This window comes from Lepus europaeus, chromosome 15, assembly GCF_033115175.1.
Source record: "Lepus europaeus isolate LE1 chromosome 15, mLepTim1.pri, whole genome shotgun sequence".
NCBI classification, from domain to species: Eukaryota; Metazoa; Chordata; class Mammalia; order Lagomorpha; family Leporidae; genus Lepus; species Lepus europaeus.
In genome coordinates, this window is record NC_084841.1 from 93,167,937 (window position 1) to 93,180,685 (window position 12,749).

Here is a 12,749-nt window from a genome sequence, read left to right on the forward strand (position 1 = left end):
GGGTGTGAGCATGGTGCCTGCTGCCTCTGCATCACTTCCCGGGCCTGGGTCCAGGCGGCCTGCAGACCCCCGGCTGCCACCCAGGCCGCGCGGAGAGCTCTCTGTGCCGTGCTCTGAAAGGCATCTTTCAAAATCGTGTCCGTTTTGCAGTCCCAGATGTTTTTAGAGGGGGGTTATCATAGCCGTGAACATGGTGCAATTTTTCCTTAAAAGAATCTAAATTTTCAACAGTGCTCCACTGAGACTGGCAGGAGAGCAGTGGTGCAAATGCCTGCGGTCCCCAGAGGCACGGAGCAGCCTGGGGGTGGGGGGGAGGAGCTGCTCCCGGGGCTCAGGGGTCCCCGGAGGCACCGAGCAGCCTAGGGGGTGGCAGGGGAAGGTGTTGCTCCCAGGGCTCAGGGGTCCCTGGAGGCACCGAGCAGCCTGGGGGTGGGGGGCAGGTGCTGCTGTCCCGGGCTCAGGGGTCTCTGCTTCCTGCTGGGAGGCGCGGGACTCAGGCTCAGCCCTTCTCTTCCGGGAAGGAGCTGTTGCAGGCAGCCCTCAGCTTCCCAGCCCCTGGTGTGTTGGGCGACAACTTCAGCCCTGAGAAGCTGGGACACTGTTTCTCTGCTGGTCACTTCCAGAAGACCCTGCCCTCTACCTGGTGTTCATGGCCTGCTGCGGAGGGGGAGGGGCAGCCCTTGTCAGACCCACTCGGAAACTTCCGGAAGGCGGTCTGTGCCCCTGCTGGAGGCCACGTCCACGCTGGTGGCTTCAGGATGGTTCCTCTGGGCCCAGCCGCCCCCCAACCCACCCCTCAGGCCACCAGCCCCAGCTCTGCACTGCCCACTTTGCAGGTTCATTGTGGAGGGGCTCTGGTCTTGAAAGGGCCAACGGCAGGGAATTGGGGGCCTGGGAGGCCCTGCCTGGCTGGCGCCGCGCGGCCACTCCCCACTCCGCACCCCTGACCTGGGGGCCCTGTTGTGGGCTGAGGCCGCTGGGGCTCTGCGCACCTGCTTGTGCGCTCCATGTGGAATTGCCGGATGAGTCTGGGTTTCATGGACTGTAAAGTAGCAAGGTAATGCGGCTGTAAAGCCATAATGACGCCGTCCTCGGGGCTCCGGGCAGGAGAGGATGTGATGGCGTAAAGCCGTCGGCGCCGGGCCAGCGCCCTGCGTGGGGAGGAACGCGCCTGGGGCGCACAGGAGGGGCCCCACCTGTGTACACGTCCGTCGTGCCCCGGTTCCAGGCGATGGTGCCCAGAACCACGCCCCGGGGACTTTGCCCCGTGGAGACCTCAGCACCTGAGCCTGGTCCCCGGGCTTCTGGAGTCTGTTCCTGTGAGTGTGGCGACAGGAGGGTGTGCCGGGTACCTGTGGGGGCCATGCGTCGGGTGAGGGGGGGCTCATTACTGCCACCCCCTGCACCTGTGCGTGCACAGCCTGCCTTCCTCACGGCCTTGTCTGTCCACTGCTGTCCAGGCAGGCCCGGCCTCACCCCAGAGTGGCAAAGCCACGGTGGGCTGGGCCATTGGAGTTGTCAGAGAGTCTGTCCAGGACTGGACGCCATGCTGGCCCCGCAGGATGGACAGGGGCTGGCCCAGGCCGGGAAGGCCGTCCGTGGTGACCGCCCCAAGCCATGTCCCCCGGGTGTGTGTTGAGAACATGGCTGAGTGTCGTGGTGGTGAACCGTAGAGCTTTCTGCCCTGCTCTGGGCTGGTCCCAGTCCGTAGGGCACTGCTGGGTTGTTGCCCTGTGAGTGTAGGGAAAGGGAGAGAAAGAAGGGCGCTGTGTGGACGACGGCCGAGGGCCTGGGCCCTCACTCGGCACACGCCCCCATCTCCTCTCCCTCCAGGCCCCCCAGCCTTTTGTCCCCGGCTGCTTTTCTCCTCTGCCACCTTCCCTCGTGCTCTTTAAAAAGCATCGCTCGAGATTTTTCCCATCTCGGAGCCTGCCTGCTCCTGCAGCCTGCAGCCACGCAGCCCCATGTGGCGGCCACGCTTGCCTTTTGTGCAGCCACCTGTCACGGTGGCATTGAGGCGCCGCGTGGTCCAGCAGAGCTGGGCCCCGTTAGCTCAGGGCCACTGAGCACACGCCCGTTCTGCGAGGGCAGGGCTCATCTCCGGTCAGCTTACCTCAGGTCCCCCCTGCAGGCCGCTTAGATGACGCACTGAGCGCATTTATTGCTCCAGTCTTGCACGGACGGAAGCCAGGATCCGCCTGCACGTCTCGGCGAAGCGCTTCACAGTGACGCAGATGGCAGCGGGTGGGTGCAGCCTGGGACGTGCTATTTGGCTACTTCTTTGCTTTCATAAATAAAAAATAAGCTGTGGCCGCTCCCAGGCCATAGGCAGGCAGGTGCATCCCAGCCTTATCAGTGAGGCCCAACTGTAGCCAGGCCCTGATCCACATGCGGCGGGGGCCACCGTGCTGGGGATGACAGCAGCAGGAGCTCGGAGGTGCTCCCAGCCCAGCAGAGCTCATGACAAAGGGTCGGATGCAGCCCTTACAGGGCCACTCACCACCGTCTCAGAAAGAGGCTTGCTTTGTCCAGACTGACAGAGCAAACGTGTGCTGACATCCTCCTGAGGGTCATTTTTTTTTTTTTAATTACTTTTATTGATTTGAAAGAGTGGCAGAGAGAGAGAGAGAGAGAGATCTTCTGTCCGCTGGTTCACTCCCCAACTGGCCACACTGCTTGGGGCCGTGTCAGGTGGAAACTAGCAAGCTGAAGCTCTACCTGGGTCTCCCACGTGGGTGCAGGGGCCCAAGCACTCAGGCCATCACTTCTGCCTTCCCAGGTGCATTAGCAGGGAGCTGGATCAGGAGAGGAGCAGCCGGGACTGGAACTTACGTTCCCATGTGATGTCGGCAAGGCAGGTGGTAGTTAAACCCGCTGTGCCAAGGTGCCGCCCCCCATGGGTCATTCTCGACAGCTGTGCTCAGCGTGAGACAATTCCCACTTGATTCCAGGGAGAAAGCACCATGAGGTGGGAAGGGCTGGAAGAGGAGATTTTTAATTTTTCCTGGTTAATCCTCCAAATGGCCACCATGGCCAGGGCTGGCCCTGGTTGAAGCCAGAAGTCAGGAACTCCATCTGGGTCTCCCACATAGGTGGCAGAGGCCCCAGCACTTAGGCGCAGGCACATTAGATAGGAGATGGATCGGAAGTGCAGCAGCCAAGACTCAGATCGGCGCCCGTATGGGACGCCGGCATTGCAGGGGTGGTTTAACCTGCTGTGCCCCATTGCTTCTTGGGGAAACTTCCTTACCACAGGCTCGGGCTGCTGCCTCGTGCAGGTGCGGAATCCCCGTTCTGCCAGGGCCCATCCGGGTGGGTGGTGACCCCTGCACGTCTCTGCTGCAGGTCACACGCTGCTCCTGTGCTTTCTCCCTGTCCTGGGATCTACCTACGCCCCTGGGAGAACCCCCTCCCTTTCCACCTCCTCTTCACCGTGAGCAGAACAAGGGGTGGAACCCTGCCAGCCTTCCTGTCTTAGCCTCACCCGGAGTCTGTAGATGAGGCATCTGCTGAGGACGGTGGGGGAGAGAGGAGAGAGCCGCGTGCAGGCGGAGCCCACTGCTGTGACAACCCACTGACGGCCCAGCGTCTCCCCTCCTCTGGAGCCGCCGGGCGACAGGTCTCTCTCTTGCCCTTCCTGCCTCAGTGAAAGCGTCCACCTTTCTTTGGCTGCAGCTGTTGGCTTCCTGAGTTGCCTACTGCTTCTCTCGGCCTGGCCCGAGCCAGCGTCCTCAATGCTGCGCGTCTAACAGAGTCCCCTGGGAGACTGGCAAGGGAGATGGGTTCCTCGGCCTCCAGGGCTCCAGCCTGCCCAGCCCCAGCAGCATCTCGGGGGATAGAAGCTCTGCTCACGCATTTCTTTTAAATCGGCCATTGATGCCTATTTAGGGAAGTCCTCCTGGAGAGTGGGGCCCTCAGGAGGGCGCGAGGTGGGATCTGAGCTGAGTCTCAGGGTGCTGAAGCCTTGGCCTTGTCTGAACAGAGAAGAGCCGCTGGCCCAGGCCGAAAATGCAGGTGTCCAGGGCCAGGGTGCTGAGGGAGAGAGCCCAGACTCCGGCTGCAGGAGGCAGAGGAGAGAACAGGAGTGGAACGGGAATGGGGAGGAGGGAGGGGAGGAGCCTGGAGAGACAGGGGCACCTTGACTGCAGCCGGACATGATCCCCAGGCCCCAGCGAGGCCCTGTCTGCGGATAGCCTGGAGAAGCACCTGCTCCCCAAGCTGTTCCCACACTCCCAGCCAGAAAGCTCTCCCACAGAGCCTGGCATGGGAGCCGCCCGGGGGCCTGTGTGGGCACCACACTGCCCTCGCTGGGATTCCACAAGTGGGAGATGTTTTGTAAACACAGGAACCAGATCTTCCTGATAGAGCGCCCGCTGTGCAAACCTTCCCACCCTGCCTCAGCGGGACAGCCATCCACTAGAGCCTGGAGCCTCTGATCAGAATCAGAGAAGCCTCAGCCTGCTGGCTGGCTGGGGAGGGGGTGGGGGCCCTCCTCGTGGTCTTGGGGCCCCGGGGACTCCTGGGGGCCTCCCCACTCAGGGGGCCCTGGACCCTAAGAAGTGAACCATCTCTCTGTGGTTCCCTAACCACAGATGGAGATGTCTTTCTGTGGTTCCCTAACCAGGTGATAGAGATCATCTCTCTGTGGTTCCCTAACCAGGTGATAGAGATCGTCTCTCTGTGGTTCCCTAACCAGGTGATAGAGATCCTCTCTCTGTGGTTCCCTAACCAGGTGATGGAGATCGTCTCTCTGTGGTTCCCTAACCACAGATGGAGATCATCTCTCTGTGGTTCCCTAACCAGGTGATAGAGATCGTCTCTCTGTGGTTCCCTAACCAGGTGATGGAGATCCTCTCTCTGTGGTTCCCTAACCAGGTGATGGAGATCGTCTCTCTGTGGTTCCCTCTCTGTAACTCTGCCTTTGCCTTTCAAATAAATAAATGCATCTTTAAAAAAGAAGATGCATAAAATGAGTAAATGAACTGAATTATAGTTTTTTAAAGAATCTTAAACTTTTTTCATTCAAGTAACAATCAAAAAATCTTTCTGTATTCTAGAGACTAGATCCTTATCAGATATAAAATTTGCAAATATTGTATCTGCTTCTATGGGTTGCCTTTTCATTTCCTTGAGTCGGTTTGGTGCGAAAGTTGTCAGTTTGGACAGAATCCACATGTATCTGTTTGTCTTTCTGTGTCTTGTGCTTTGGTGTCAGGCCTAAGAACCCAAGGCCAGATCCAAGGTCATGAAGGCTCGCTCCCACGTTATTCTAAAGCTCTTTCAGGGGCCTCAGTGCCCTTTGAGAGCGTCGGGTGCGTGGTGTGGGGGCAGGTGTCACCGATCTCCGGGTGAGTGTGCTGGGAACAGAAGATGTGGCGTGGGAGATGCCTCGGCTGGGCACACCTTGCTCTGCAGAGGTTCTCTCCAAATAGAAAAGTAAACCTAGACATGAGTCCCTGTTTTTAAAATATTTATTTATTTATTTATTTGAAAGTCAGAGTTACACAGAGAGAGGAGGAGAGGCAAAGTTACAGAGAGGCAGAGAGAGAGGTCTTCCATCCTCTGGTTCTATCCGCAGATGGCTGCAATAGCGGGAGATGTGCTGATCCGAACCTAGGAGCCAGGAGCTTTTTCCTGGTGCAGGCAAGCACTTGGGCCATCTTCTACTGCTTTCACAGGCCATATCAGGGAGCTGGATTGGAAGTAAAGGAGCCGGGACTCGAACTACCGCCCATATGGGATGCCGGCACTGTATCCCATAGCTTTACTGACTACACCACAGCACCGGCCCCTAGAGATGAGGCTTTTTAAGGCCTTCTATTGCCATCCCATTGCTAACCAGGGCGCTTGGTCAGGCTCCACTGCTGTCCTGTCTAGAACTTGGGCAGCAAGCAGCCTTCTGTCTGCCCCCTCCACCACCCGTCACACCCAGAATGTCCGTGCACTATTGCCAGTAATCTCCATGAAGCTTTGTCAGATTGGAGACTTAAAAATATATATTATAAACCTGTGACCTCCCTAAGATTCAGCTTGTGCATCCAGACAAGCAACACTAAGAAGTTCTGTATCATCGAGACAGACACTTCTCAAAGGCCGCTCGTGAGCCTGCTTGTTGAAGAAGAGCAGCACACAGACAATGCTTTTGCCTGGAAACACTAGCAGGTGCCCAGCCTTGCCCCTTCAGATGCTGGCCCAGGCACTCTGCTTGCTCCATGGTGAGCCTGGGGGCTCTGGGAAGGGTTCTTGGCTGGGAGAAGCTTCTAGAGCATGGGCGGTTCCAGACAGAGTAAGAAAGACTGCAGGCTTGTTTTCTCCGTTAGAGCTGTCCCTGCTGCCTGCCTTCTGTGTTATCAGCGAGGCTCTGGGGTGCAGAGGCACTCTGGACACTGGCCCAGTTCGGCATGTCTGTTATCGCACGTCCCCTGCTGAAGTGGCTGTTTCCCTCGGTCAGAGCAAGTTCAAGTTGCTAAGGGACCTTTGCTCCAACAGGATCCCATGTTAGAAGACAGAGATGGCTTCGGAGGTAGCTCTATTTTTAGGATGAGTTAATCGATTATGTTCTGTTGCATCTGCTCCTGTCAGCACTCAGAGAGCTGCCCTAAAACCCTACGATGAGCTGAGAATCAGGAATTCCACTGGGACCGGGGGGCCATTTCTGCTTTGTGAGGGTGTGCGGTCTCTAAGGCAGTAGTTGGTGTAACTGCAAAAGAACATTCAGGACCCAAGCGGTCCTTTCTGGTGGTCACTTCGCTGTTGACCCTGCTAATGTGGGGAAGCCTGCTGGGGACACCGACTTAGACCCTCAGCGCATTTCACACATCACTTGATAAATGACGGTGATATCAACAGTGATGCAGCCCAGCTGGGACAAATTTCTGACATAGCTTCCGGCAGGTGCTGGGGCGTGAAGTCCCTGTGAGCGAGGCCCCTGCCTGCTACTCAAATTTGCATCTTGCTGAGAGGCTGCCATGGTTCATCAGCACCAGGGAGTCAGAGTTTTTGAGATGAAAGCTTTTGTCTTCTGGCACTGAGGGGACTGTCCTTGGCTTGGGCTCCATGGAAAGTGTGGCCAGGTCTGCGGGCAGCAGGAAGCCTTTGCCCCCCGGTGTGCAGTGTTCCAGGAGGGAAGTGCCAGCCGTGACTTTTCATGGTGCTGTGTGCTCGGGTGAGGGGTGTGTCACGTGCACCACACCCCAGCAGGCCTGGCCCTGGCCCTTGTGTGCTGTCCCCGGGCTGGCACAGCTGCAGGCCAGGCTGTCCTCCATAGTCTTGCTGGCCAGCCACTGCTGGAGGCCACGGTTGAGCTCTGTCCATGCCCTACTGGCCTCGTTCACTCGTCTAAGCCCCCCAGAGGTGCTGCTGACCCTGGTGCCCCAGCTGATGGCTCCCCAGAACCTGCTCTGACCCTTTGCCCAGAGCTTGTGGCCTCCCCCAGATCCAGAGCCTCTAGAGGACCGGGGGTCACCAGCGCTGCACCCCCAGGCCCAGGACAGCACGGGGCAGGGCACTGATGGCTGCCGGGTGTCGCAGCGCTCACCTCGTCCTGGTACTCGTCCTCTCTCCGGGCTTGGGGGCCACACGCCTGCCTGCTTGGCCCCGCCCTGTCCCTTACACACTGTCAGTGTTCACTGGAGCTGCTCCTGGTTGGTGGAAATACAGCCACTTACCCTGTATTTTTTTCTTAATTCCTTTTTTTTAAAAAATTGAGATACACTTCCTATAGCACAACATTCAGTGACTTAAAATTTAGTTTGGTGGGTTTGTTTTAGTGAACCCAGCGTGCTGGGCAGCCATCGGCGCACGGTGATGTTAGAACATTTTGTGACCCCAGAAAGGAATCCCACGCCTCAGCAGCCACCTCCCAGCTCCCCGGCCACAGGCGCCCACCAGGCTTTGCCGCGTCCCTGTCCCGGACATTCCGCAGATGGGCTCTCAGAGCCCGGTCCGCTGGGACCGTCCGTCTTCCTTCGCTGGCGTGGCTGTCCCTAAGCTCGTCCGTGTCTCGGTTCCGTTCTGCGGCTGTGCCCGGCTGTGCTGGCCTGTCAGCAGTTACGGGACACCCGGGTTTTCTGCACTGTGGGACGGTGAGCGGTGCTGCTTCCCAGGTGTGGGCAGGCTTTGTGCGGAAGTGTTTGTAGTTCTCCTGCGTTTACACCGGGGACAGGCACTCCTGGGTTCTGTGTCATTCTGATCACCTTTGGAGCAATGATCAGAACACTCCTGCAAGTGGCTGCACCGTGTCCGGTCCCAGCACCGTGTGAGATTTCGGCTCCTCCACATCTTCACCAGCACTTGTTACCTTTCTGTCCTTATTTTAGCCACCCCTAGTGTTTGTAGTGTGGTGTGGCGTCTCCTTATGTGTTTTTCTAAATGTCTCTTTATTTATTTGAAGGCAGTGAGAGGGGAAGAGAGAGACAGATATTCCACCCACAGCTCACTCCACAAACACCCCGATGGTCAGGAATGGGCCGGGCTGAACCAGGAGCTGAGTACTACATCTGGGTCTCCCACATGCGTGGTAGGGACCCAAGAACTTGAGCCATCACCTGCTGCCTCCCAGGATGCACCTTAGCAGGGAGCTGGACTGGATGTGAGACAGCCCGAACTTGAACCAGGCACTCTGACATGCCGGGGGGGTGGGGGGGTGGGGATGTCTCAGGCAGCGGCTTGGCTCTGCCCCCACTGTGCCCCCCTTCCAGGGTGTGCATAGCAGGAAGCAGAGCCCCACCCCCCCACAGGGCATGCAGGGGTCCCAAGCTGTGCCTGAGCCACATGCCACACGCCTGCCCCAGAAGATGTAAAGCAAAGATTTGGGAAGTGGAGGAGGAGGTGGCGTGCGTTCTGTGTACTGTGCTTCCTACATGTGCTTCCAAGCCCGCTGGGCCTTTCTTCCTGTGATAGCACGAGTCCAGGAGCAATCAGACAATGCAGTTTCCATGGTGACCAGCGGGCGGGGGCCACCTCCAAGACCCCAGCGCCCGGCTCCTCTGGGTGCCTCTCAGAAGCTAGTGCCAAGGGAGGCCGCCCGACTTGAAGAGCTGCGATTCTTCTCCCAGACCCCACAAGGGCACCATCAGTCGCATGAGTCTCTCATTCCTGCCCTGGCTCCCAGAAGCCCAGAGCTGAAGTTTACGCTCGAGTGTGGCAAACCAGGGTGCTGATGAGAGGCTCTCTTATCTTCGTCTGTGGATTGTGCTTCCCCAGGGCCATCTCCTGTGGGCATTTTCACCCAGGTCCATTTGGAAGTCGGCAGAATACAGGCTGCAATCAATGATGCCCATATTTTTATTATCAATAGACAAGAATGTATCGTCTAAGCCGAGCACTAAAGGTAAACAGAGTGCTCCGACCAGCAGTTGCTGATTGCAGATGGCACATGCTGTTCTTGTTTCTGGGAAAAGAACTGGAAGGAAGAGGAAAGAGGAAAAAATGCCGTGCAGGCCGAATTTGCAGATTGGAGATGAGGTTTTGTCTGTTTGGGCCAAATTAGGGACACATTTCCTTTTCACAGTGCGGGAAACAGCAGCGGTTCCCTCAAGGCCGGGGTTAGCATTGCTACGGAATCCTGCTGAGAGGGTGTTCTCCCAAGGTCACAGCAGCACCTCAGCTCTTGAGAGCCACACAGAGTTCACAGCGGGAGAGAGAAGGCTCTGGAAGGTGCAAGTGGCCGAGCAGGTGCAAAGCACTGCTGGTGCGGAGGCCAAGGTGCACCCTCCCTGGGTGGTTTTATGCCTGGCACCAACCCAGCAAGCAGTTAATTCTCCAGGCGGCTTTGGGTTTGGTTCGTCTCATGAGGAAGGTTCCTAATTCAGGCCAGTGTCAGCAGGTGGAATTAGGGTCTCCGAGTACGGCATGGGAGTTAGGGTCTCCGGTACCGCATGGGAGTTAGGGTCTCCGGGTACCGCATGGGTAAGAATGTTGCAGAATGTGCATGCAACATACAAAGCAACATTGCAACTTACAAAGTCACATTGCAGGAAAAAAAGAAAGCCTCCCCTGTGGAAATTCCACCTCCCTCTTAGGGTGGCCCCGCTGGAGCAGATGGGTCTGTTTATGGTGGTGACACAAGGGGTGGAGACGGAGCACCTTGGTAGGCGGGGGGTTGCCAGGGTCCACAGGGTGCAGCTTGGGAACAGGAGGCAGGACTGCAGGTGGGCCGCCTGCAGTTACTGCTGGCCGGAGAGCAGAGAGGAAGGCCAGGGGCAGAGCGCCGCCGAAGGCGAGACGGCCAGCAGCCCCCCGTCCTCGCGAGAACAGCGAGAGAGCCTGCAGCACGCCTCCTACCTTTGTGACTTAGCCACCGTGAGTAGGGGGAGGCTCTTGTCTTTCGGTGGCTGGGCTGGTGTGTGCACGGCGTCTTTATCGGTGTGTGAGGGAGGACGGGGCCTTCCCTGTGGATTACTGAGAGGTTCTTGCCGAGGCGCCCACTTGGAGCCATGGCCCCCACGGCACTGTGGCACCTGCAGTCTTTGCCATCCTCACTCACAGCCAGCCGGGCAGCGTGGTGACTGTTTCAGCACACGTAGGGAGACTCCTCTGTTTCAAGACTCCTCTGTTTGATCGTCTTCGACTCAAACACTGCTAGCTGGAAGCAGAAATTCAGACACGACATTTCTGAGTCCACTGAGGACCTCGGCCAGGTCATTTTCGTGGTCCAAAAGGTGGCTTTTGTGTGCTGATTCGGTCAGTCGAACCCTTCGAGATTCTGTGCCCCAAGTTCCCTTTTCTGAATCTTCCTTGCGCGGGCAGACGATGGCTTCCCAGAACTCCCGCTGGCCCCTGTACAGAGGCGTCGTAAGGCCCTCGTGCAAGTCAGCGGCTTTCACAGGCCACTGGGGGAAGTGCAGTTCACGAGTTTCCTGGAAGCTATTCTTAGCGTATTATCTAGGTTGTTTTTAAAAGATTCATGTATTTATTTGAAAGGTAGCGTTATGGGTGTGTGTGTGGGGGCGGGGGGGATGCCTCCATCCACCGGCTCCTCAAATGTCTGCAACAGGCTAGGCCGGGGTGAAGCCAGAAACCTGGGACTCCGTCCAGGTCTCCCACGTGGGTGCAGGGGCCTAAAAGCTTGGGCCACCTCCTGCCGCTTTCCAGGGCAGCAGCAGGGCGTGGGCTGGAAGCAGAGCAGCCCAGGCTAAGCAGCGCCCACATGGGATGCCAGCCTCACGGGCGACGGCTCCACCTGCCGTGCCGCGTGCCGGCCCCTAGCTGCTTGTTGTCCTTTCTGTGATCTTCAGAGAGACATCGACTTGCTGGTCTGCGCCCTGCACTGGGATTCTGGGATCACCCACAGATCTCTCTGAGTGGGAGGCGTGGACCTGGGACGTTGTAGATCTTGATGAACAGACCCATTTCAAGTTCATCGATACTCAGTACGCACAGTGGTGGAACTGCCTTCCGCCTGTGAGAAATGCATCTCTCCTTCAGAGCTGAAGCCCTGGAAGCCCCGGTTCGTGGGGTGGGGTGGGCCGCCCCACCCGCCGTGCTGTGTGGGGGTGCTGTGCCCGGACACGGGGAGCACAGAGCGATGTGCCCGGGCAGGCAGGCCCAGAGTGCCTGTGTGCCGTCTCCACCGTCATTCCAGCCTGTGACCTCCCTGGGCGGCGTGCAGGCACTGTCCCTCCTGTCATCTGGCCGAGCTGGGCGCACACCCTTTAATTTGCTCTCTCTCGAGCCTTGCACTGCTTCTGAAGCTCAGGACTGAAGCGGCGTCCTGCCCCGCCCCGCCTGGCCCTGCTGCCCACACACCTCCGCCCCTCGCCATTCCTGCTGTGTGGCTCCCTGTTCGGTGCTCACCATCTTTCACAGCCCAGCTGTCCAGTCTGCGATATAAGCTTGGATTTTACCCGTAGCAGTTGCAAACCTGTTGCTGAGACAAAGTTCGTTTTGCACCTTCTGGGTGGCTCTCCTGTGACGTCAGTAACCCAGACTGGGACAGGGTGACCACGCCCTGATTGACAGGGACACCAGGGTCGGGCACTCACAGCGCCTGAGGGCAGAGATCCTGGGAGCCGGAGCCGCCCGGCACGGGGTGCAGGGTGCAGGCATCTCCGTGCAGGGAGGGACCTCTGCTCCAGGGGGCTCTTGTGGCCAGAGCTGCACAGACTGGGGCCTCCCCTCTGGCTGACACTGTTGGGGGGGCTGGGCTGGCGCACCAGCAAGCACTCCCCGCACCTCCCAGACACAGCAGCTGCCGGTCGTGGCCAAATGCCCCAGGTTATGGGACCGTGTGATGTCTGTCCATCCAGGTTCTTGCTCCTTGGTTTGGGCATAAGCTCTAGCCTGGGGGCACGGGTGGGCAGAGGGCTCCCCTCCCTGTTGGACATTCTATGCCTGTCTTCACCCAGCAGCCTCAAACTGCCCTGCTTACTCCAGAGTAGCCACCAGAGGTCAAGTTCGGCCTTGAAACTGACTGCAGTGCTCATCAGGAAGATGGTGACTGGCCCCCAACCCCTGCTCTCCGTGTGTGGCATGCCCGCTGTTGCCCACCCTGCGCCCACTGCAGGGTCTCCACAGACTGTGCAGTCAGCCTCAGCCCAGTCCATCCCAGCGTGGAAACCCACACCTCCCGTTTCCATGAGCCACGGATGCCTGCCTTTCCCACCCAGGGAGGTGAGGGCAGCGCCCCGGCCCGGCCTGGCCAAGGAGAGCAGGCCTGGTGAGGTCAGGTGCGGTGGAGCCGTCCCTGGATGCTTGTGAATGAAACAGCCTCCGGGGAATTCAGGATTTTCTCTGGCAAAGGGCCTCCA